The 22,656-nt window shown below is 53.8% G+C and overlaps 1 long non-coding RNA gene across 5 annotated transcripts; it reads right to left on the bottom strand.

The window, feature by feature from the left end:
* Positions 1-6,888: 6,888 nt before the first annotated feature.
* LOC132379275 (uncharacterized) lies at positions 6,889-11,482 on the bottom strand. 5 transcript variants are annotated; one of them, XR_009507350.1, is made up of 3 exons: positions 11,356-11,482; positions 8,983-9,928; positions 6,889-7,352 (listed from the first exon to the last, which is right to left on the bottom strand). It is a non-coding gene; the product is annotated as an uncharacterized LOC132379275 (long non-coding RNA). The 5 variants fall into 5 exon arrangements; XR_009507353.1 differs by having other exon boundaries at positions 11,387-11,466; XR_009507349.1 differs by having other exon boundaries at positions 11,324-11,463.
* Between the last annotated feature and the right edge of the window lie 11,174 nt (positions 11,483-22,656).

Raw genomic sequence — 22,656 nt, forward strand, 5'->3', positions numbered from 1 at the left:
TCTACCCTGGACCCACAATATCTCCTCACTAGTCAAGAAGGTACAGCAGTGTCTGTACTTTCTGAGGAGATTGAGGTGAGTGAGGCTGCCCACCCCCATTCTGGAGCACCATTGAGAATGTACTTGCTACGTCATTGTGAGGTACTACAGCTGCAGTGGACACCCCACAGAGGACAGCAAACGTAACCAAGAGGGCTGCCGGAGTCTCCTTCCCCCCACTATTTGTGACATATACCAGGAGTATTGAAGACAAAGAGCCCAAAGCATTGTTGAGGATCCACTACCACCCATCCCACAATCTCTGACCCACCACCACCCATCCCACAATCTCTGTGACCCCCACCACCCATCCCACAATCTCTGTGACCCCCACCACCCATCCCACAATCTCTGTGACCCCCACCACCCATCCCACAATCTCTGTGACCCACTACCACCCATCCCACAATCTCTGTGACCCCCACCACCCATCCCACAATCTCTGTGACCCCCACCACCCATCCCACAATCTCTGTGACCCACTACCACCCATCCCACAATCTCTGTGACCCACTACCACCCATCCCACAATCTCTGACCCACCACCACCCATCCCACAATCTCTGTGACCCCCACCACCCATCCCACAATCTCTGTGACCCCCACCACCCATCCCACAATCTCTGTGACCCACTACCACCCATCCCACAATCTCTGTGACCCCCACCACCCATCCCACAATCTCTGTGACCCCCACCACCCATCCCACAATCTCTGTGACCCACTACCACCCATCCCACAATCTCTGTGACCCCCACCACCCATCCCACAATCTCTGTGACCCCCACCACCCATCCCACAATCTCTGTGACCCCCACCACCCATCCCACAATCTCTGACCCCCACCACCCATCCCACAATCTCTGTGACCCACTACCACCCATCCCACAATCTCTGTGACCCACTACCACCCATCCCACAATCTCTGTGACCCACTACCACCCATCCCACAATCTCTGTGACCCACTACCACCCATCCCACAATCTCTGACCCACTACCACCCATCCCACAATCTCTGTGACCCACTACCACCCATCCCACAATCTCTGTGACCCACTACCACCCATCCCACAATCTCTGACCCCCACCACCCATCCCACAATCTCTGTGACCCACTATCACCCATCCCACAATCTCTGTGACCCCCACCACCCATCCCACAATCTCTGTGGCCCCCACCACCCATCCCACAATCTCTGTGACCCACTACAACCCATCCCACAATCTCTGTGACCCACTACCACCCATCCCACAATCTCAGTGACCCCCACCACCCATCACACAATCTCTGTGACCCACTACCACCCATCACACAATCTCTGTGACCCACTACCACCCATCCCACAAACTCTGTGACCCCCACCACCCATCCCACAAACTCTGTGACCCCCACCACCCATCCCACAATCTCTGTGACCCACTACCGCCCATCCCACAATCTCTGTGACCCACTACCGCCCATCCCACAATCTCTGTGACACCCACCACCCATCCCACAATCTCTGTGACCCCCACCGCCCATCCCACAAACTCTGTGACGCCCACCGCCCATCCCACAAACTCTGTGACCCCCACCACCCATCCCACAATCTCTGTGACCCACTACCGCCCATCGCACAATCTCCGTGACGCCCACCACCCATCCCACAATCTCTGTGACCCACCATCACCCATCCCACAATCTCTGTGACCCCCACCGCCCATCCCACAAACTCTGTGACCCACCAGCACCCATCCCACAATCTCTGTGACCCCCACCGCCCATCCCACAATCTCTGTGACCCACACCGCCCATCCCACAATCTCTGTGACCCACCACCTCCCATCCCACAATCTGTGACCCACCACCGCCCATCCCACAATCTCTGTGACCCCCACCGCCCATCCCACAATCTCTGACCCACCACCGCCCATCCCACAATCTGTGACCCCCACCGCCCATCCCACAATCTCTGACCCACTACAGCCCATCCCACAATCTCTGACCCACTACCGCCCATCCCACAATCTCTGTGACCCACTACCGCCCATCCCACAATCTCTGTGACCCACTACCGCCCATCCCACAATCTCTGTGACCCCCACCGCCCATCCCACAATCTCTGTGACCCCCACCGCCCATCCCACAAACTCTGTGACCCACTACCGCCCATCCCACAAACTCTGTGACCCACTACCGCCCATCCCACAAACTCTGTGACCCACTACCGCCCATCCCACAATCTCTGTGACCCACTACCGCCCATCCCACAATCTCTGTGACCCCCACCACCCATCCCACAATCTCTGTGACCCCCACCGCCCATCCCACAATCTCTGTGACCCCCACCTCCCATCCCACAATCTCTGTGACCCCCACCTCCCATCCCACAATCTCTGTGACCCACTACCGCCCATCCCACAATCTCTGTGACCCCCACCGCCCATCCCACAATCTCTGTGACCCCCACCGCCCATCCCACAATCTCTGACCCACCACCGCCCATCCCACAATCTCTGTGACCCCCACCGCCCATCCCACAATCTCTGTGACCCCCACCGCCCATCCCACAATCTCTGTGACCCCCACCGCCCATCCCACAATCTCTGTGACCCACTACCGCCCATCCCACAATCTCTGTGACCCCCACCGCCCATCCCACAATCTCTGTGACCCACTACCGCCCATCCCACAAACTCTGTGACCCACTACCGCCCATCCCACAATCTCTGTGACCCCCACCACCGCCCATCCCACAATCTCTGTGACCCCCACCACCGCCCATCCCACAATCTGTGACCCCCACCACCGCCCATCCCACAATCTGTGACCCCCACCACCGCCCATCCCACAATCTCTGTGACCCCCACCGCCCAGCCCACAATCTCTGTGACCCCCACCGCCCACCCCACAATCTCTGTGACCCACTACCACCCATCCCACAATCTCTGTGACCCCCACCGCCCATCCCACAATCTCTGTGACCGACCAACACCCATCCCACAATCTCTGTGACCCACCACCGCCCATCCCACAATCTCTGTGACCCCCACCGCCCATCCCACAATCTCTGTGACCCCCACCACCCATCCCACAATCTCTCTGACCCACCACCGCCCATCCCACAATCTCTGACCCCCACCGCCCATCCCATAATCTCTGTGACCCCCCACCATCAGGAAGGAGGAACAAGTGTATCAGGACTAGGATGGCCCAACTGGGTAACAGCTTCTTCCTTGTCACCACAGAGGTCTCGTCACTAGGACAGCGAGCCGTTTGCTCTACTGTTTACATTTACTGCACTTTACTACATGTTTTGTATGGTTGTATGTGTGTACAGTCAGATGACAATGAACTTGAACCATCATGACTGATCTATTATCCCTCTCAGCTCCATTCTCGCGCCGTCTCCCCGTAACCCTTGATGCGCTAACAGTCACCGCTCTAAATATACCCAGTGGCTTGGCTGCCACAGCTGTCTGTGGCAATGAATTCCACAGCTTCACCACGCTCCGGCTAATGAAATTCCTCCTCATCTGCCTTCTAAGTAGACATCATTCTATCCTTTTGGTCCTGACTCCCTCACTACAGGAAACATCTCCATATTCACTTTATCTAGGCTTTTCAATATTTGATTGGTTTCAATGAGATCCCTCCCTCATTTTTCTAAACTCCAGCGAGTACAGGCCCAGAGCCATCAAATGCTCTTCACATGTTAACCCTTTCATTCCCAGGAGCATTCTCATGTATCTCATTTGGACCCTATACAATGCCAACACATCTTTTCCTAGATGTGGGCCCAAGACTGTTCACAATACTCAAAGTGCAGTCTTACCAATGCCTTATAAAGCCTCAGTATCACATCCTTGCTGTCGTATTCTAGTCCATAAGATTATAAGATACAGGAGCAGAATGAGGCCATTCGGCCCATCATGTCTGCTCTACCATTTCATCACGGCTGATCCATTTTGCCGCTCAGCCCCAATCTCCTGCTTTCTCCCCGTATTCCCTCATGCCCTGACCAATCAAGAACCTATCAACCTCTGCCTTAAATATACCCAGTGATTTGGCCTCCACAGCTGCCTGTGGGAACAAATTCCACAGATTCACCACTCTCTGGCTAAAGAAATTCATCCTCCTCTCCGTTCTAAAAGGATACCCCTCTATTCTGAGTCTGCGTCCTCTGGTCCTAGACTCACCCACCATAGGAAATATCCTCTCCATATCCACTTTATCAAGTCCTTTCACCATTCGATAGGCTTCAATTATGTCACCCCTCATTCTTCTGAATTCCGGTAAATACAACCCCAGAGCCATCAAACACTCTTCATAATGACAACCCATTCAATCCTGGAATCATTTTCATGAATCTGCTTTGAACCCTCTCTAGTTTCAGCACACCCTTTCTAAGATAAGGGGCCCAAAACTGCTCACAGTACTCCAAGTGAGGCCTCCCCAGTGCTTTCTAAAGCCGCAACATTACATCCTTGCTTTTATATTCTAGTCCTCTTGAAATGAATGCTAACACTGTATTTGCCTTCCTCACCACAGAGTCAACCTGCAAATTAACCTTTAGGGAATTTTGTACAAAACTCCCAAGTCCCTTTGCAGTTCAGATTTTTGTATTTTCTCTCCATTTAGAAAACAGTCAACCCTTTCATTTCTTCTGCCAAAGTACATGACCATATACTTCCTGACACTGTATTCCATTTGTCATTTCTTTGCCCATTCTCTTAACCTTGCAGCTCCCCTGCTTCCCCAACACCAGTAAAGTCTCCCTTTATTCCCATTCTGCCTCCTGCCAATCAGCCAATGCTCTATCCACTCCAGTATCTTGTTTGTAATACCATGGGCTGTTAGCAGCCTCAGGAGAGCCAGTTTGTTAAAGGCCTCCTGAAAATCCAACAGCACAACACCCATCGATTCTCCTTTGTCTATCCTGCTTGTTATTTCTTAAAAATTCCATGATTTGTCAGGCACGATTTTCCCTTGTTTACCATGACCTATTTTGTCTGCACTTCCAAGTACCCTTGACTTCCAACATCTTCCACTGATGTTCTGATCACTGTGATCAGACTAACTGGTCTATAATTTCCTTTCTTCTGGCTCTCTCCCTTAAAGAGTCAAGTGACATTTGCAATTTTTCATTTTCCCAGAACCATGCCAGAATTAATTGATTTGTGAATGATCAGTACCAATGCCTGTACTGTCTCTTCAGCCACCTCTTTTAAAACCCTGGGGTGTAGTCCTTCTGGTCCTGGAGACTTGTCTACCTTCAGACCTTTCAGCTTACTAAGCATCTTTTCCCTAGAAATGGCAACTTCACTCACTTCTGACCCCTGACATTCTCAAACATCCACCATACTGCTAGTGTCTCCCACAGTGAAGACTGATGCAAAATACTTATTTAGTTTGTCTGCCATTACCTTGTCCCCCCATTACTACCTCTCCAGCATCATTCTGCAGCGGTTCAATATAGAACAATAGAACACTACAGCACAGTATAGGCCCTTCAGCCCTCTATGTTGTGCTGATCCATGTATAATATCTGCTCTCGTTTCTCTTTTACATTTTATATGTCTGAAGAAACTTTTGGTATCTTTAATTTTATTGTCTGGTTTACCTTTGTATTCCATCTTTACCTTAGTGACCTTTTTAGTTGCCTTCTGTTTTTAAAATCTTCCTAATTGTCTTGACTTCCCACTAATTTTGCTCGATTCTGTGTCCCTCTTGGTTTTTATGTTGACTTTGACCCCTCTTGTCCGCCACAGTTATGGCATCCTGCCTTTAGAATACTGCTTCCTCTTGGGATGTATCTATCCTGCACGTTCCAAATTTCTCCCAGAAATTTCGGCCATTGCTGTTCCGCCATCATCCCTGCCAGTGTTGCTTTGCAATCAATTTTGTCCAACTCCCCTCTCACGCCTCTGTTACTCCCGTTACTCCACCGTAATACTGATACACCTGACTTGAGATTCTCCTTCACAAATTTCAGGGTGAATTCTATTCTTATTATCATCTGAACCCTAAGGGTCCTTTACCTTCAGCTTTCTAATCAGTTTGGTTCACTGTACAACACCCAGTCCAGAACAGCAGATCCCTGCATGTGCAAGAAATACCCTCTTGGATCCAGCACATTGGGAAGCTGATTTTCCCAATCTCCCTGCATATTGAAATCTCACATGACCATCATAACATTGCCCTTTGACAGGCATTTCCTATCCTGTTGGAACTTGTAGACCACATCCTTACTGTTTGGTGGTCTGTGTACAACTCCCTTCAAGTTCCTTTGCTCTACCCACAATGATTCAACACCTTCTGGTCCTATGTCACCTCCTTCTAATGATTTGATTTCATATTTTACCAACAAAGCCATGCCGCTCCTCTGCCCACCTGCCTGTCTTTTTGATACAATGTGTATCCTTGGATGTTAAGCCCATAAGACATGGGAGCAGAATTCGGCCATTTGGCCCATTGACTCTGCTCTGACAATCAATCATGGCTGATCTTTTTTTTTCCCTTCGTCAACCCCATTCTCCTCACCGTAACCTTTGATGCCGTGTCCAATCAAAAACCCCCCCCACCCCGACCGTGGGAAACCTCCTTTCCACATCTACTCAGTTTAAGCCTTTCAACATTTGAAAGATTTCAATGAGATTCCCCCCCCCACATTTCCTTCTAAATTTCAAGGTTTCAAAGGTACATTTAATGTCAGAGAAATGTATACAATATACATCTGAAAATGCTTCTTCTTCGCAACCATCCACAAAAACAGAGTGCCCAAAGAATGAACGACAGTCAAACGTTAGAACCCCAAACTCCCCCAGCTCTCCCCTCCCCCACCAGTAAGATAAAGCATCAGCACCCCCCGCCCCCCATCAAGCACTCAAGCATGAACAAAGCAACAGCAAAGACACAGGCTTGCTGTACCCCAAAGACTCGTTCACCCGGTATTTGACATTCTGCAGGCTCTCTCTCCCTAACAAGGGAGAAAGAGGTGTCTCCGTTTCACAACGAGTGGGGAGACATAACTTGTTGATTTACGATGTAGAAAGTCTGTTGCATCACTTTTTCCAAGCTCTGTGCCCAAAGAACTCAGGTCTCTGGGCACAGAGCCAGAGATCTTCTGTCTCCCATGATACACTGATTCCTGCTGGGACACCGACCTTTGATCTGTCGTCTCCAGAGCCACGAGATCCCAGACCTCTGAAGGTGAGTGAAGCCCTTCGGCTGCATCCTTGGCATGGTGAATAACGGCCGATTGTGAAACCCTGAGAGTGGGTCCCATTCCCACAAAGTGTGTAACTCCAGGTCAAGGTCTTCAAAAGAACCCTGAAAGGGAAAAATAGAGATATTGAAGATGGAAATAGAGCTGTTTCCAAAGATGGAAGCAAAGGAGTCGTCATTTAGCACCATCTGCACCTTCTCCAGTGAGTACAGACCCAGACCCAGAGCCAAAAGTTATTCGTATGATAGCCTTTTCATTCCTGGAATCATCCTCGTGAACCGCTTCTGGACCCTCTCCAATGCCAGCACATCTTTTCTAAGATGAGGATCCCAAAACTGTTGACAATACTCAAGGTGAGGCCTCACCAGTGTCTTATAAAGCCTCAGCGTCACATCCCTGTATTCAGGATATCTGGAAATGAATGCGAACATGGCATTTGCCTTCCTTACCACTGACTGAACCTGAAAGTTAACCTTTAGGGTAATGTGCATAAGGCCCTTTGCATCTCAGATTTTGGATTTTTACCCCATTTAGTAAATAGTCTGCACATTTATTTCTTCCTCCAAAGTGCATGACCCTGCATTTTCCAACATTATATTTCATTTGCTACTTTCTTGCCCATTCTCCTAATCTGTCCAAGTCCTTCTGTAGCTTAACCTGCTTCCTCAGTCCTAGCTGCCCCGCACCAATCTTCGTATCATCCGCAAACTTCAACCATCTAAATAATTATAAAAAGAAACAGTCCCACACCGACCCCTGCGGAACACCACTGGCAGCCAATCAAACAATTCCCACTTGCTGCCTCCTACCAATGGCTAATGCTCTAACCATATTAACAACTGTCCAGTAATAAGCTCCCAGATATAATAGCAATGATTCAGTGATGTCCACAATGTCATGCGTGCCAATCTGTAGCTGTGCTACAATTTCATCTGTATACTGCTCGCGTTCGAAGAAAACATCGTAAGTCCTATAGTCATCCTTTTGATTTTCTCCACCGTTTACATTACAACTCACCTTGTTGATTGCAATTTTGCCCAATCATCAGGTTCTCCACTACACGCTGCCGATGTTGGTAAAACAACTACCTAACCCTCATCCTCAGCACTCCAGTTCTCATCCCCCTGCTCATTTAGCTTAAACCCACCCAAACCACTCCAACAAACCTTCCCGGAAGGATATTGATTCCCTTTGGATTCAGGTGTAACCACCACTTTTGTATAGTTCTGAAATGAATGTTAGCATAATATTCTGCAAGATCATCTTTAGGGAAGTATCTTCTTGCTCTACGGCAAAAGATTCAGTCAATTGTGGAGCAAACACGCCAACCGCAGCCCACTACCGTCTGCCCCCTGCCCAGTCCACGCTATCCACAACCCACTACCATCTGCCCCCTGCCCAGTCCACTCTGACCACAGCCCACTACCATCTGCCCCCTGCCCAGTCCACGCTATCCACAACCCACTACCATCTGCCCCCTGCCCAGTCCACTCTGACCACAGCCCACTACCGTCTGCCCCCTGCCCAGTCCACGCTATCCACAACCCACTACCGTCTTCCCCCTGCCCAGTCCACTCTGACCACAGCCCACTACCGTCTGCCCCCTGCCCAGTCCACTCTGACCACAGCCCACTACCGTCTGGCCCTTGTGCCTGACCCCAATTTTCTGCATTTCCCGGTAGACTCCGCCCTTTCAGGTACATAATAAAGTTCCCCCGTCTGCCCCTGACAAACCTTGAGCGGAAAGGCTGCAGTGAGCCAACCCAGGGCTGCATTCTGGCTCCTGTCTAATGGAAAAGTAAATTGATTGGCCGTCCATTGGCATCGCAGGCCCATCGTGGAGGAGGAGCGGGTCGGGCAGCGCCGGTGTCCGGAGGAGAGAAGCGCCGCGCAGGGTCGGTGCCTGCGCCGGAGCTGGTGGCCACCAGATGGCGCTGTCTGACCGAAGAGGGACAGGGAACTTCAGCAAGATCTGTTTTGGATTGGTAAAGGGCACTTTCGGAGCGGGTCCGGGTTCTGCTGGCGGCACAAGGTCCCCGTGGTTCCTGGAGCGGCTGATGAGTTGCTGTATCGCGAGCTCGGTCCAAGGTGCCCAACTCTTGGGACACGGGCACGGAGACGGGCTGTGATGGGCGCCAGGGTTACGGGGCGAAATCGGGAGAATGGTGTTGAAAGGGATTATAATAAATCAGCCATGGTAGAATGGAGAGCAGCCGCGATGGGTTGAATAGCCGAATTCTGCTCCTATGTTTTATAGACTCCCGGCAGGACTATGGATGGTTGCCGAAGGTATAACGTAGCGTTATCCTGAGGAGGGGGAAGGGGGTCTCCAGGGATCTGTAGACCAACGCATGTTCCCACCTCCTCCAGCCTAATCCCGTGCAGATTGCAGCTCCCGAGCGCAAGGCTCGCTTCTCAGGCGGATCCCCACGGTCAGAGAGGAGTCGGGCACTCCCGGAGGTGGGTCGGTTCCAGATGGCGCCCAGTAACTGCTTGTGTTCACCTCCTGGCAGCCGAGGGCGGTGGGGTTGGAGTGAAGGGACACGGGAGGTACCAGGTTGTGGGATCAGAGATGGTGGGGAGCGGGGAAGGCGGGCTACGTTATTTGGGTGCAAGATGACAAATGTTGGAATCTGGAGTAACAGACGAACTGTTGGATGAACAGCAGGTCAAGCTGCATCTGTGGAAGGAAAATAAACAGTCGACATTTAGGGTCCCTCTGTCTCTTTCTCTCATTCCCTCCATCTCAATCCCTCTTCCCCTTCCTTCGTTCGCCTCTCCCTCTTCTGCCTCAAGCTGCGCTTGACAGGGGGTGGTAGAGGCAGGTTCGTTAGGGGAATCTTAGAAATGGCCGTGGCTAGGGACATGCCTGTTCCTCTAAGCGAAATCAGTTCCGGCGGACTGAGGGGATGAGATCTAACGGCCAAGAAGACGGGTCTGCAATGCTCTTTGGAGAGTGAAGGGTTATGACAGGCCATCCACTGCAGCCTCGGTTTGTGCCGCCTGTTCGTGAAATCCCACGGCCCAGAACTGGGTGGTCGGTCAGTCTGAGTCTCCGCAGGAGGCCGCAGCTTTGACCCCGATACTTCTCAACCCGACAATAGCAGAGGCTTTTGCGGCACACATCTCTCGTTTGCGGCCTAGCCCAGGATACCAACACCCGAGTTCCCTAGACTGCACTGGTGAGGGCTAAACTATGCAGTTTAGCTCACAATCCTTTCCTGACCTCCTGCTTCACTCTCTCCGCGTGTTCATACTGCCTGTTTAAACATTATATAAGTTTCTCAGCCAAGTCTTGGCATGTGATCTGTTTGATCCCATCCGTGGTATCAATAACATGCCACGAACAAGTTAATTTCCGAACCTTCCAGCCTTTCATAACAAATTAAAAGGCGGGGAATCCGTTGAAGTGATCGGGATGGTCCCGATTGCAAGGCCGCAATGCTGAGCGCTCTGGATTCCGTTCGCTTCCTTCCGTGCCCTGTCCAGGAACATCAACCCTACCGTTCCTGGTCACCGCCTCCTGTTAAACCATAGGACCTAGGATGGCGTGGTCGCTCAACTCTTGACAGTATCAGTGATCCGGGTTCAGTTCCCTCTGCTTCCTGTGCGCTCTCCCCGTGGCCGCTCCGGGTGCTCCGGTTTCTCCCACAGCCCGTTACCGCTTAGTAGGTTAATTGGTCACTATAAATTGTCCGGTGAATCGGGGGAGTGTTGGGCGGCGCAGCCTATTCTGCACGGCGTCTCCATTCGGCCCATTGAGTCTTCCGCTATTCCATCATGGCTAATTTATTATCCCTCTCAGCTCCATTTTCCTGCTTTCTTCTCGTAACCTTTGAATATATCCAATGACGTGGCATCCACAGCAATCTGCGGCGATGAATTCCACAGATTCACCACCCTCTGGCTAAAGAAATTCTTTCTCATGTCTGTGCAGAAGCGAGGTCTCTCCATTCTGCTGTGCTCTCTGATCCTAGACTGCCCCGCTATGGGAAACATCCTCCCGACGCCCACTCTCCATGCCTTCCCCGTCGCTCATTCCAAACACCAAGTACTCTTTGTATGAAGAATTTACCCTAGACCCCCTTTAAACCTTCTCTCTCTGACCCTATATCAACGACGGTCAGTACTGGACGACCTGTCGTGGGAAACGGGCTCTGATTGTCGGTTGCTCTGTGCTGAAGATTTGTGTCCGTGCTGGAACCGGCTGGGAGTGCACACTCGTCTGCAGCCGTTCCAGCTGGGAGTGCACACTCGTCTGCAGCCGTTCCGGCTGGGAATGCTCACTCGTCTGCAGCCGTTCCGGCTGGGAATGCACACTCGTCTGCAGCCGTTCCGGCTGGGAGTGCACACTCGTCTGCAGCCGTTCCGGCTGGGAGTGCACACTCGTCTGCAGCCGTTCCGGCTGGGAGTGCACACTCGTCTGCAGCCGTTCCGGCTGGGAGTGCACACTCGTCTGCAGCCGTTCCGGCTGGGAATGCTCACTCGTCTGCAGCCGTTCCAGCTGGGAGTGCACACTCGTCTGCAGCCGTTCCGGCTGGGAATGCACACTCGTCTGCAGCCGTTCCAGCTGGGAGTGCACACTCGTCTGCAGCCGTTCCGGCTGGGAATGCTCACTCGTCTGCAGCCGTTCCAGCTGGGAGTGCACACTCGTCTGCAGCCGTTCCGGCTGGGAATGCACACTCGTCTGCAGCCGTTCCAGCTGGGAGTGCACACTCGTCTGCAGCCGTTCCGGCTGGGAATGCTCACTCGTCTGCAGCCGTTCCAGCTGGGAGTGCACACTCGTCTGCAGCCGTTCCGGCTGGGAATGCTCACTCGTCTGCAGCCGTTCCAGCTGGGAGTGCACACTCGTCTGCAGCCGTTCCGGCTGGGAATGCACACTCGTCTGCAGCCGTTCCAGCTGGGAGTGCTCACTCGTCTGCAGCCGTTCCAGCTGGGAATGCACACTCGTCTGCAGCCGTTCCGGCTGCGTCTGCAGCCGTTCCAGCTGGGAGTGCACACTCGTCTGCAGCCGTTCCAGCTGGGAGTGCACACTCGTCTGCAGCCATTCCAGCTGGGAGTGCACACTCGTCTGCAGCCGTTCCGGCTGGGAGTGCACACTCGTCTGCAGCCGTTCCGTCTGGGAATGCACACTCGTCTGCAGCCGTTCCGGCTGGGAGTGCTCACTCGTCTGCAGCCGTTCCGGCTGGGAGTGCACACTCGTCTGCAGCCGTTCCAGCTGGGAGTGCACACTCGTCTGCAGCCGTTCCGGCTGGGAATGCTCACTCGTCTGCAGCCGTTCCAGCTGGGAGTGCACACTCGTCTGCAGCCGTTCCGGCTGGGAATGCACACTCGTCTGCAGCCGTTCCAGCTGGGAGTGCTCACTCGTCTGCAGCCGTTCCAGCTGGGAATGCACACTCGTCTGCAGCCGTTCCGGCTGCGTCTGCAGCCGTTCCGGCTGCGTCTGCAGCCGTTCCAGCTGGGAGTGCACACTCGTCTGCAGCCGTTCCAGCTGGGAGTGCACACTCGTCTGCAGCCGTTCCAGCTGGGAGTGCACACTCGTCTGCAGCCGTTCCGGCTGGGAATGCACACTCGTCTGCAGCCGTTCCGGCTGGGAGTGCACACTCGTCTGCAGCCGTTCCGGCTGGGAATGCTCACTCGTCTGCAGCCGTTCCAGCTGGGAGTGCACACTCGTCTGCAGCCGTTCCGGCTGGGAATGCACACTCGTCTGCAGCCGTTCCAGCTGGGAGTGCTCACTCGTCTGCAGCCGTTCCAGCTGGGAATGCACACTCGTCTGCAGCCGTTCCAGCTGGGAGTGCACACTCGTCTGCAGCCGTTCCAGCTGGGAGTGCACACTCGTCTGCAGCCGTTCCAGCTGGGAGTGCACACTCGTCTGCAGCCGTTCCGGCTGGGAATGCACACTCGTCTGCAGCCGTTCCAGCTGGGAGTGCACACTCGTCTGCAGCCGTTCCGGCTGGGAATGCTCACTCGTCTGCAGCCGTTCCAGCTGGGAGTGCTCACTCGTCTGCAGCCGTTCCAGCTGGGAGTGCACACTCGTCTGCAGCCGTTCCAGCTGGGAGTGCTCACTCGTCTGCAGCCGTTCCGGCTGGGAGTGCACACTCGTCTGCAGCCGTTCCGGCTGGGAGTGCACACTCGTCTGCAGCAGTTCCGGCTGGGAGTGCACACTCGTCTGCAGCCGTTCCGGCTGGGAGTGCACACTCGTCTGCAGCCGTTCCGGCTGGGAATGCACACTCGTCTGCAGCCGTTCCGGCTGGGAATGCACACTCGTCTGCAGCCGTTCCGGCTGGGAGTGCACACTCGTCTGCAGCCGTTCCGGCTGGGAGTGCTCACTCGTCTGCAGCCGTTCCGGCTGGGAGTGCACACTCGTCTGCAGCCGTTCCAGCTGGGAGTGCACACTCGTCTGCAGCCGTTCCAGCTGGGAGTGCACACTCGTCTGCAGCCGTTCCGGCTGGGAATGCTCACTCGTCTGCAGCCGTTCCAGCTGGGAGTGCTCACTCGTCTGCAGCCGTTCCGGCTGGGAGTGCACACTCGTCTGCAGCCGTTCCGGCTGGGAGTGCACACTCGTCTGCAGCCGTTCCGGCTGGGAGTGCACACTCGTCTGCAGCCGTTCCGGCTGGGAGTGGTCACTCGTCTGCAGCCGTTCCGGCTGGGAATGCACACTCGTCTGCAGCCGTTCCGGCTGGGAGTGCACACTCGTCTGCAGCCGTTCCGGCTGGGAGTGCACACTCGTCTGCAGCCGTTCCGGCTGGGAATGCACACTCGTCTGCAGCCGTTCCGGCTGGGAGTGCACACTCGTCTGCAGCCGTTCCGGCTGGGAGTGCTCACTCGTCTGCAGCCGTTCCGGCTGGGAGTGCACACTCGTCTGCAGCCGTTCCGGCTGGGAGTGCACACTCATCTGCAGCCGTTCCGGCTGGGAGTGCTCACTCATCTGCAGCCGTTCCGTCTGGGAATGCTCACTCGTCTGCAGCCGTTCCAGCTGGGAGTGCACACTCGTCTGCAGCCGTTCCGGCTGGGAATGCACACTCGTCTGCAGCCGTTCCAGCTGGGAGTGCACACTCGTCTGCAGCCGTTCCGGCTGGGAATGCTCACTCGTCTGCAGCCGTTCCGGCTGGGAGTGGTCACTCGTCTGCAGCCGTTCCGGCTGGGAATGCACACTCGTCTGCAGCCGTTCCGGCTGGGAATGCACACTCGTCTGCAGCCGTTCCGGCTGGGAGTGCTCACTCGTCTGCAGCCGTTCCGGCTGGGAGTGCACACTCGTCTGCAGCCGTTCCGGCTGGGAGTGCTCACTCGTCTGCAGCCGTTCCGTCTGGGAGTGCACACTCGTCTGCAGCCGTTCCGGCTGGGAGTGGTCACTCGTCTGCAGCCGTTCCGGCTGGGAGTGCTCACTCGTCTGCAGCCGTTCCGGCTGGGAGTGCACACTCATCTGCAGCCGTTCCGGCTGGGAATGCACACTCGTCTGCAGCCGTTCCGGCTGGGAATGCACACTTGTCTGCAGCCTCTCGAGCCCGTGGATTGGAGCCTCTGTACTCAGAAACCAGACAGAATACTTCATCTCCACGCTACATCTGTAGAAATTTGCTGGTCTTTGGTGACCTAACACATCTCAAACTGGCCTGCCGTCTTTGTTATCAGGTCAATTCATGGCCCCATGAAAGGTTCCCAACCTTCCTTATGCCATGGACCAAGCCAAGGGTCGGTGGATCCCACGTGGGGAACCGCTGGGCCAGGATGGACGCCCAGAGACAGGTAGCCCGATGGAACCTGAAACACAAGCGCCCACCTCCCTTCTGAGAAAACGAGGCCCATCACTGCCGCCTACTGTATTACAGGTACAGAACCGTGGAGTAACACTGCCTGGAAACGGGTGTAAAAACCAATTTCAAATCCAGTTCCAAATCGGATTAGTTTGAAGTCATATACAATGAAATATGTTGCTTGCGTGAAATTCACCGAATAAACAGAGACGGGCAGAGCGGTGCAGAAACGGTACTGCGGTCTAAAGTGGCGCAAAAACTATCGCTGGTAATTACGGACCAGCCGATGGGGGAAAGTGAAGAGACCGGAACATTTGTAAATATCAATATTAACGCGGAATCAGCAGAAATCCCGGCAAGGCGCAGAATTATCCTCGGTTCAAAAAGGAAACGAACTGATACCATGTGGAATTATTTTACTTATTTATGTAGAGATACAGCGCGGACAGGGCGCTTCTGGGCCAACGAGCCTCAACAGGCCAGTTGGGTCCCAGCAACCCATCTGCTTCACAGGAACCTAATCACAGGACAATTTACAACGACCAATGAATCTACTAACCCGCAGCGGGGGAAACCGCAGTACCCGGAGGAAACTCGCGCTCATGGGAAGGACGTACAGAGGACTCCGGAATACCAACGCCGACGCCCCCATCTGTTTTGGCGTCATGCTAACCGCTGTGTTATCGGATTATCGGAGTGAGGCTGGCTGAGAATCGTGTTTCAACAAGCCGCCTGGGGGTGGGGGAGAATCACAACCCAGGGACGTCCCGGTTCTGTTCTCTCGATGCAAGGCCTCTACACAACACACGGAGCCATCACACTTAGAATGATCTTCCAACCGGATCTGTCGTTCAATTGCTAGCATGGCGGGAGGGAGGGAGGGAGAGAGGTGGAGGAGTGGAGTAGGGAGGGGGCAGGGAAGGAAAGCGGGAGGGAGGGAAGGGAGAGAACGAGGGAGGTAAGGAGCGAGGAGGAGAGGGAAGGAGGAAGGGGATGGAGAGAGGAAGGGAAGGAGGGGCGGGAGAGAGGAAAGAGAAGGAGGGGAGAGGGAGATGGAGAGAGGAGGGGGAGGGAGGGAGATGGAGAGAGGAAGGGGGAGGGAGGGAGGGAGAGAGGAGGGGGAGGGAGGGGAGGAAGGGAGGGAGGTGGAGAGAGGAGGGGAAGGGAGGGAGATGGAGAGAGGAAGGGGAGGGAGGGAGATGGAGAGAGGAAGAGAAGGAGGGGAGAGGGAGATGAAGGGGAGGAGAGGGGAGGGAGGGGGAGAGAGGAAGGGGAGGAGAGGGGAGGGAGATGGAGAGAGGAAGGGGAAGAGAGGGGAGGGAGGGAGATGGAAAGAGTAAGGGGAGGAGGGGGGAGGGAGGATAGAAAGAGGGGAGGGAGGCGATGGAAAGAGTAAGGGGAGGAGGGAGGGAGGATGGAGAGAGGGGGAGGGAGGCGATGGAGAGAGGAGGGGAGGGAGGCGATGGAAAGAGTAAGGGGAGGAGGGGGAGGGAGGATAGAAAGAGGAGGGGAGGGAGGCGATGGAAAGAGTAAGGGGAGGAGGGAGAGGGAGGATGGAGAGAGGAGGGGGAGGGAGGGGAGGAAGGGAGGGAGGTGGAGAGAGGAGGGGAAGGGAGGGAGATGGAGAGAGGAAGGGGAGGGAGGGAGATGGAGAGAGGAAGAGAAGGAGGGGAGAGGGAGATGAAGGGGAGGAGAGGGGAGGGAGGGGGAGAGAGGAAGGGGAGGAGAGGGGAGGGAGATGGAGAGAGGAAGGGGAAGAGAGGGGAGGGAGGGAGATGGAGAGAGGGGGAGGGAGGGGAGGAAGGGAGATGGAAAGAGTAAGGGGAGGAGGGGGAGGGAGGATAGAAAGAGGGGAGGGAGGCGATGGAAAGAGTAAGGGGAGGAGGGAGGGAGGATGGAGAGAGGGGGAGGGAGGCGATGGAGAGAGGAGGGGAGGGAGGCGATGGAAAGAGTAAGGGGGAGGGGGAGAGAGGATGGAGAGGAGGGGAGGGAGGCGATGGAAAGAGTAAGGGGAGGAGGGGGAGGGAGGATAGAAAGAGGAGGGGAGGGAGGCGATGGAAAGAGTAAGGGGAGGAGGGAGAGGGAGGATGGAGAGAGGAGGGGGAGGGAGGCGATAGAAAGAGTAAGGGGAGGAGGGGGAGGGAGGATGGAGAGAGGAGAGGGAGGGAGGATGGAGAGAGGAGGAGAGGGAGGCAATGGAGAGAGGAGAGGGAGGGAGGATGGAGAGAGGAGGGGAGGGAGGCGATGGAGAGAGGAGGGGGAGGGAGGCGATGGAAAGAGTAAGGGGAGGAGGGGGAGGGAGGATGGAGAGAGGAAGGGGAGGGAGGCGATGGAGAGAGGAGAGGGAGGGAGGATGGAGAGAGGAGGGGAGGGAGGCAATGGAAAGAGTAAGGGGAGGAGGGAGAGGGAGGATGGAGAGAGGAGAGGGAGGGAGGATGGAGAGAGGAGGGGAGGGAGGATGGAGAGAGGAGAGGGAGGGAGGATGGAGAGAGGAGGAGAGGGAGGCGATGGAGAGAGGAGGGGGAGGGAGGCGATGGAAAGAGTAAGGGGAGGAGGGAGAGGGAGGATGGAGAGAGGAGAGGGAGGGAGGATGGAGAGAGGAGGGGAGGGAGGCGATGGAGAGAGGAGAGGGGGGGAGGATGGAGAGAGGAGGAGAGGGAGGCGATGGAGAGAGGAGGGGGAGGGAGGCGATGGAAAGAGAAAGCCCTGCGCTCCCCCCGAACCGCCGATGTTCAAATGTGAACAAGGGTCACCAACGCTCGAAGGCACGGCTTTTCAAAAATTGCATTTCTTTTCAAACTTAAGACAGTTTGAAATTAATTTTGAAGAAGGTACATTTTGATTTAATTTTAAGTTCAGACGAAACATGTTCTTTGTTAACTAATTTGATATCTCTATCAGATTCCATGTTTTACGAACTGGTTTCGATTCCAGTGCCTTTAACCCCGTCCGGAACAAACGCGGTATCCACGCCTCCACTTCCCGGGGCTGTTACCCCCAGCTGATTATCTCCCAGGTTGTCTTACCCACCCAGCCCCTCCCTCCCTCCCCACCTCCCGTCAGCAACGCAATGTGTCCGCTGTCGCCAAGGCAGTATCCTCGATTCCGAAACAAACCAACCCCGCCGTGGGTGTCGGGGTAGAGAGTGACAGGAGGGGCAGGGGTGAGAGATTATTGGAGGAGGGTAGTGATTGGAGGGGGTGTGATTGGAGGTGGGTAGTGACCGGAGGGATATTGGAGGAGGTTAGTGACAGGAGGAGGGTAGTAATCAGAGGGGGGTGATTAGGGGAGAGTAGTGACCAGAGGGGTGGGGGTGATTGGAGGATGGTAGTGATCGGAGGGAGTGATTGGAGGTGGATAGTGACTGGAGTGAGTGATTGGAGGAAGTTAGTGACCGGAGTGAGTGATTGGAGGAGGGTAGTGATCGGAGGGAGTGATTGGAGGATGGTAGTGATCGGAGGGAGTGATTGGAGGTGGGTAGTGACCGAAGGGGGTTATTGGAGGAGGGTGGTGACTGGAGTGAGTGATTGGAGGAGGGTAGTGACTGGAGGGGGATGATTGGAGGAGGGTAGCGACCGGAGGGGTGATTGGCGGTGAGTAGTGACCGAATGGGGTTATTGGAGGAGGGTAGTGACTAGAGGAGGGTGATTGGAGGAAGGTAGTGGACCTGAGAGGGTGATTGAAGGGGGGTAGTGACCGAATGGGGTTATTGGAGGAGGGTAGTGACTGAAGGGGGATGATTGGAGGAGGGTAGTGACCAGAGTGAGTGATTGGAGGAGGGTAGTGACTGGAGGGGGATGATTGGAGGAGGGTAGTGACCGGAGTGAGTGATTGGAGGAGGGTAGTGACTGGAGGGGGATGATTGGAGGAGGGTAGCGACCGGAGGGGTGATTGGCGGTGAGTAGTGACCGAATGGGGTTATTGGAGGAGGGTAGTGACTAGAGGAGGGTGATTGGAGGAAGGTAGTGGACCTGAGAGGGTGATTGAAGGGGGGTAGTGACCGAATGGGGTTATTGGAGGAGGGTAGTGACTGAAGGGGGATGATTGGAGGAGGGTAGTGACCAGAGTGAGTGATTGGAGGAGGGTAGTGACTGGAGGGGGATGATTGGAGGAGGGTAGTGACCGGAGTGAGTGATTGGAGGAGGGTAGTGACTGGAGGGGGATGATTGGAGGAGGGTAGCGACCGGAGGGGTGATTGGCGGTGAGTAGTGACCGAATGGGGTTATTGGAGGAGGGTAGTGACTGGAGGGGGATGATTGGAGGAGGGTAGTGACCGGAGTGAGTGATTGGAGGAGGGTAGTGACTGGAGGGGGATGATTGGAGGAGGGTAGTGACCGGAGTGAGTGATTGGAGGAGGGTAGTGACTGGAGGGGGATGATTGGAGGAGGGTAGCGACCGGAGGGGTGATTGGCGGTGAGTAGTGACCGAATGGGGTTATTGGAGGAGGGTAGTGACTAGAGGAGGGTGATTGGAGGAAGGTAGTGGACCTGAGAGGGTGATTGAAAGGGGGTAGTGACCGGATGGGGTTATTGGAGGAGGGTAGTGACTAGAGGAGGGTGATTGGAGGAAGGTAGTGGACCTGAGAGGGTGATTGAAGGGGGGTAGTGACCGGATGGGGTTATTGGAGGAGGGTAGTGACTAGAGGAGGGTGATTGGAGGAAGGTAGTGGACCTGAGAGGGTGATTGAAGGGGGGTAGTGACCGGATGGGGTTATTGGAGGAGGGTAGTGTTTGCAGTGGTAAGGGGATGCGGTGAGATGTAAAAGGGGAGGGGGAGTGATGGGAGAGGTGAGGGTGTGACTGGAGGTGGGCAGTGCCGGGAGAGGTGAGAGGGTGATTGGAGGTAGGCAGTACCGTAGGGGGAGGGGGAGTGATGGGACTGGAGGAGTGATGGGAGAGGTGAGGGTGTGACTGGAGGTGGGCAGTGCCGGGAGAGGTGAGGGGTGAGAGTGGAGAGGTGAGAGGGTGATTGGAGGTAGGCAGTACCGTAGGGGGAGGGGGAGTGACGGGAGAGCTGATTTGTTCCTTCGTTATTCAACATTACAAAGCTTTCCTGCAAACTGGAACGGCCCCACTTTGATGTCGTTCCCATGCTAGTTAAAGGTCAAAATAATAAATGTATCCTCAAATTGAAGCGTTTACAGTGAACAATGAGGGCGAAGCGTTACACTCTGACTGGTCTGCCTCTCAGAGCGTGATAAACGCGTTTGAAGAGTCGGACCAAAGACCGATCAGCATGGGTTCTCCCGGGAAAGAATACGCCATTGAGCGGATTCAGACAGGCCCGGCTCCCCCAGCGCCCCTCCTGCCTCTCCATCTCCCCACCCTGCAGCTGCGGGCCTACGCACCTCATTCACACACACGCGGACACTCCCTTAAATGAGCTCCTGGCCGCGGTAAACGTTCCTTTACGCAACAGCTGCACGTTTGGAGAATTATTTCACGGTGATTTTTTTTATATAACGGAGAAGGTGGGGGTAGTCGGTTTTAAAAAAAAGTGAAAGACGTTATTTATCCTCCCAACTTTGCGGATAAATGCCCCCCGTGAACAGAAAATAGATTTGAATGCTTTCTAACTATACGGTTTTGCAAACATTTTGTCAAATGGCCGATAACAGTTCTGGGGCAGGATCAAAGTTCCTGCAACATTTTCTTCTCCTGTGCCGAGTGTAATCCGATTTTAACCAGAATATACCAGACATTTTAATCAGGGGTCTTAATAATCTGCGACTAGGGAGAAGTGTTTAAGGAATTCAAGCCACGAGGGGACTTTGCGAATTGCTCTTTATCAGCGAATTTAGCCTAGACACGGCCGACTATCTACAGGCACGGATCGTTATTACATATGAACTCGTTAATGAACAGGCCCGGACACAGTTTGGCTTCAGCTCGTTAATATTTACAGAGTCGAACCCCCCAAAGAGACTATATTAAATGCCAAAAAGGCAATTTTTTGATCCTTTGTACATTTCCCGGTCTCGGAGCCCCCGGCACAAAGTTTACAAGAGTTTGAGCTGCAAATTAAAAGTTAATTAAAGAACAGCGGACGGGGAGTGCAGACACGAGAGGAAGCTCTGATATTGGCACAAGAATGACTTCTTAAGAAGAAAATATGACAACAAAAACGAGTTGATTAAAAAGGAGAATCGGCAGTGTTTATGTAATAAATTGTACAAATGCGGATGAGAGTGTAGGCGCCAAGCGGCGATTAATGAATGTATGATTTCAAAAAACAAATCGAAACATTTTTTCCTCTGTTGCGATCCCGCTATTGAGTCGGACAGTTGAGGCGTGTGATTGGAGAATACATTGTCATTCCCCGGCCCGCAAAAGCGCCGGGACGGCGAGCGGTGTAATTGATTGATAACCGCGAATATAGCTTGCTGATAAATAGCTAACATCAAAGAAATTATAGAGTCGAAAGGGAAACGCAGCCCCCTGGGCATCAGATCGGCAGAACAACAGGCAGCCCGGCTCCCTCAATGGATACTTTTTGCAACAAATTAGCCGAATAATTATTGAAATATTCTCAAGCAGCGAAATTAAAAAGAGAGCGCTTTTAGAGACACCGCCTGTTATATTTAATAGAAGCAAGTCTATGCGAAGCTGGGTTGATTGGCGGTGCAAATTTATCTTTTCTACTTTGAAAGAATGTATTTTGTCCGCCGCTCTCTCGTCTGTCTGTAGCTATTTGATATCGGGTAAATTGTTCCAAGCATGCTTAGTTAAACGCACTTTACACTCGTTCGATGTATCTTTCAGATCCGCTCCCCGAAGCTCCTACTTCTCCAAATCCCAACATTTCAAAGCAAAACCTTTCTTTTAAAAAATAAACAATTAGTTGTGTACCATCCTGACCCCGCGAGGTACGAAGGAGCTCAAACACAGGAACGCACGCGGGTTTAAAACAGGTTATTCCACACAGGGCATTCAAGTCATTAATATGCGCCGAGCGAATTGTTTCTGCGGATCGGTTCTGCCGCAGGACCTCGACCTGAAACGCCGACTGTACTTTTTATTTCCACAGATGCTGCCTGACTTGCTGAATTCCTCCAGCAGTTTGTGTGTGTTGCTCTGCATTTCCAGCATCTGAAGATTTTCTCCTGTTTGTTTAAACGACTTCTGAGCAAGAATTAGAGATAAACACAGGGAAGTTCCGAAGTTCCTTCCGAGAAAATTCCTGCTCCGCCGTTTCCCAGTTTTCAGTGCGGCTGCTGAAGGTGGGAGAAATTCCCTCTCAGCCTGCTGATAACGGTTTTTTCTCAAGATACAACTTACCGTGAGTGAGTGACCCGAATGTAAGGATAAACTCCACGCCTCCCGCGGCTGAAAGCAGCCCGGCCCGCGCTGACAAGCTACATAGTTTATTTATTCTCCCAGATACGTAAAGGGAGTGTTTAATTTCAGAAGCAAGCGGCAGTATAATAATTTAACGGAGCCATTAAAGCCGATGCTCTAAACTGCAGGAGTGAGCAGAATGAGGGCTCTGCTTTGAAGGCAACTTCACTTCAGGTCAGTGAGGAGTGAAAAGCCGGCCAACCCGCTCACACACGGGGCCGGGAACTCTTATCCACGGCGTCTTCGCCTTCACGTAAATTACACCGCAGAAAGCATTTTCTCACTTGATATATTTAACTACTTGTTTAATTATTTTT

The sequence above is a fragment of the Hypanus sabinus genome, chromosome 21 (genome assembly GCF_030144855.1).
Source record: "Hypanus sabinus isolate sHypSab1 chromosome 21, sHypSab1.hap1, whole genome shotgun sequence".
NCBI classification, from domain to species: domain Eukaryota; kingdom Metazoa; phylum Chordata; class Chondrichthyes; order Myliobatiformes; family Dasyatidae; genus Hypanus; species Hypanus sabinus.